This window comes from Triticum dicoccoides, chromosome 2B (assembly GCF_002162155.2).
Source record: "Triticum dicoccoides isolate Atlit2015 ecotype Zavitan chromosome 2B, WEW_v2.0, whole genome shotgun sequence".
Lineage (NCBI taxonomy): Eukaryota > Viridiplantae > Streptophyta > Magnoliopsida > Poales > Poaceae > Triticum > Triticum dicoccoides.
The window spans coordinates 166,796,534-166,800,323 of NC_041383.1; positions in this window are offsets into that span (position 1 = coordinate 166,796,534).

Here is a 3,790-nt window from a genome sequence, read left to right on the forward strand (position 1 = left end):
AACACAACATCAATTGTTAGCCGTGTGCCGCGCCCCCTCCACAGTTTACTCTCACGGTCATATTTTCGTAGTGGTTAGGCCGCACGGATCTCTTCACCATCACTGTCACCACGGCGTCGTGCTGACAGAAGTCATCTACTTTCTCGACATCTTGCTGGATCAAGAAGGCGAGGGATGTCACCGAGCTTAACGTGTGCAGAACTCGGAGGTGTCGTACGTTTGGTACTCGATTTGTGGATCGCAAAGAAAGTTCGACTACATCAACCGCGTTGTGAAATTCTTCCACTTACGGTCTATGAGGGTACGTAGACACATTGCCCCCTCATTGCTATACATCCTAGATAGATCTTGCGTGAGCGTAGGAATGTTTTTGAAATTGCATGCTACTTTCCCCAACAGTGGCATCCGAGCCAGGTCTATGCGTAGATGATATGCACGAGTAGAACACAAAGAGTTGTGGCCGGTGATCGTCATACTGCTTACCACCAATGTATTATTTTGACTCGGCAGTATTGTTGGATGAAGCTGCCCGAACCAACCTTACATGACCACGTTCGTGAGACCGGTTCCACAAATAGACATGCAACTAGTTTTGCATAAAGGTGGCTGGCGAGTGTCTGTTTCTCCTACTTTAGTTGAACAGAATTTGTCTGCGGGATATCCTTGTTGAAGGTAAAAACAAGAAACTTGGTAAATCACCGTTGTGGTTTTTGTACCGTAAGTAAGAACGGCTCTTGCTAGAAGCCCATAGCAGCCATGTAAAACTTGCAACAACAAAGTAGAGGACGTCTAACTTGTTTTTGCATGGCATGTTGTGATTTGATATGGTCAAGACATGATGTGATATACGTTGTTGTATGAGATGATCATGTTTGTAAAAGTTATCGATGTTACGTCTCCAACGTATATATAATTTTTGATTGTTCCATGCTATTATATTATCATTCTTGGATGTTTTACAATCATTTTATAATCATTTTATATCATTTTTGGTAACAACCTATTGACATAGCGCCCGGTGCCAGTTGCTGCTTTCTGCTTGTTTTTTACATCACAGGAAATAAATGCCAAACGGTGTCCAATCGCAGCGAACCTTTTTGTGGATTTTTTCTCAACTAGAAGACACAAGATGGGCCGAAGAAGTACCATAGGGGTGCCTCGAGGGGGGCACAACCCACCAGGGCGCGCCTGGGGGCCCAGGCGTGCCCAGGTGGGTTATGCCCACCTCGGTGACCTCCCGCACTGCCTCTTTGCTCTATAAATACCCCAATATTCCAGAAACCCTAGGGGAGTCGACGAAAATCAATTCAGCCGTCGCAAGTTCCAGAAACACCAGATCCAATCTAGACACCATCACAGAAGGGTTCATCATGTCCATTGGTGCCTCTCCAATGAAGCGTGAGTAGTTCATTGTAGACCTACGGGTCTGTAGTTAGTAGCTAGATGGCTTTCTCTCTGTCTTTTGATTCTCAATACAATAGTCTCTTGGAGATCCATACGATATAATTCTTTTTGCGCTGTGTTTGTTGGGATCCGATGAACTTTGAGTTTATGATCAGATCTATGTTTTTATCCATGAAAGTTATTTGAGTCTTCTTTGATTTCTTATATGCATGATTTCTTATAGCCTCGTATTTCTTCTCCGATATTTGGGTTTTTTTTGGCCAACTTGATCTATTTATCTTGCCATGGGAAGAGGTGCTTTGTGATGGGTTCGATCTTACGGTGCTTGATCCCAGTGACAGAAGGGGAAACGGAATATATGTATGGTTGCTATTAAGGATAACAAGATGGGGTCTATTTCTACATAAATAGATCTTTTCTACATCATGTCATTGTTCTTATTGCATTACTTCGTTTTTTCATGAACTTAATACACTAGATGCATGTTGGATAGCGGTCGATGTGTGGAGTAATAGCAGTAGATGCAGGCAAGAGTCGTTCTACTAATCTTGGACGTGATGCCTATATAATGATCATTGCCTAGATATCGTCATGATTATTGAAGTTCTATCAATTTCCCAACAGTAACTGTTTTCCCATCGTTTGCTATTTTTCTCAAGAGAAGCCACTATTGAAACCTACGGCCCCTGGGTCTCTTCTTTAATATATTTGTCTTCGCGATCTATTTTTATTTGCTTTTATTTTCAGATATATTAAACAAAAAATACAGAAATACCTTTCTGCAATTTTTAGTAATTTATTTTATCTCGCGTTCCTGCAAGGTCTATTTATCCAATCTACTACAATTTTACCTATCTTTTTACCCATGAGGGATTGACAATGCCTCTCTTACGTTGGGTTGCAAGTATTTGTTCTTTGTGTGCAGGAGTTGTTTCTGTGGTGTTGCGTGGTTCTCCTAGTGGTTCGATAACCTTGATCTCATCCGTGGATACGGTTAGCCATGCAAAGTGAATAAGCGGAAAAAGGAATAAACTTTATTTTCTGCTTGGGAACCGCCTATGATATATCTATCATGGAAAGTGTTGGGAACTCTTAAGTCGTTTTCATTGGTGGGAAAAGTATGCCTCCCAAAATGTTTTTATCTGTCAAATTTCTCTTTGAGCTCTGGCACCTCTACAAATCCCTACTTCCCTTTGCGAAGGGCCTTTCTTTTACTTTATGCAATTTTTATTTTTACTTGAGTCTCCATCTTCTCTTATAAAGCACCAACTAAGGGACACTATGATAATACTTGATCATTGGGTATAGCTACTATTCGAGTGTGTTCCATGAATGGATCAATGGTTGAGCATAATGGGCTAGGGATAACTTGCTTTAGTCTTGATATTTTGAAAGACATGGTTGATTGCTTATATGCTTGAATATTAAAGTCTTCATGTCAAAACTATACTATTGCTTTGAACCATATAAAAGTCCAAATGTGCATGTACAAAGAGAAGAATATGTGATGAACATGTTAGGCAGCATTCCACATCAAAAATTTGTTTTTATCATTTACCTACTCAAGGACGTGCAGGGATTAAGATTGGGATGCTGATACGTCTCCAAAGTATCTATAATTTTTGATTGTTCCAGGTTTTTATATTATCATTTGGATTTTTTACAAGCATTTTATATCATTTTTGGTACTAACCTATTGACATAGTCCCGGTGCCAGTTGCTGTTTCTGCTTGTTTTTTACACCGCGAGAAATCAATACCAAACGGAGTCCAAACGCAATGAAACTTTTTGTGGATTTTTTCTAGACTAGAAGACGCAAGATGGGCCGAAGAAGTGCTAGAGGGGGGCCCTGAGGGGGGGCAAAACCCACCAAGGCGCGCCTGGGGGCCCAGGCGCGCCCAGGTGGATTATGCCCACCTCGGTGGCCTCCCGCACCGCCTCTTTGCTCTATAAATACCCCAATATTCCAAAAACCCTAGGGGAGTCGACGAAAATCAATTCCAGGCGCCGCAAGTTCGAGAAACACTAGATCCAATCTAGACACCATCACGGATCGGTTCATCATGTCCATTGGTGCCTCTCTGATGATGCGTGAGTAGTTCATTGTAGACCTACGGGCCCATAGTTAGTAGCTAGATGGCTTCCTCTCTCTCGTTCGATTCTCAATACAATGGTCTCTTGGAGATCCATATGATGTAACTCTTTTTGTGGTGTGTTTGTTGGGATCCGATGAACTTTGAGTTTATGATCAGATCTATGTTTTTATCCATGAAAGTTATTTGAGTCTTCTTTGATCTCGTATATGCATGATTGCTTATAGCCTCGTATTTCTTCTCTGATATTTGGTTTTTTTGCCAGCTTGATCTATTTATCTTGCAATGGGAAG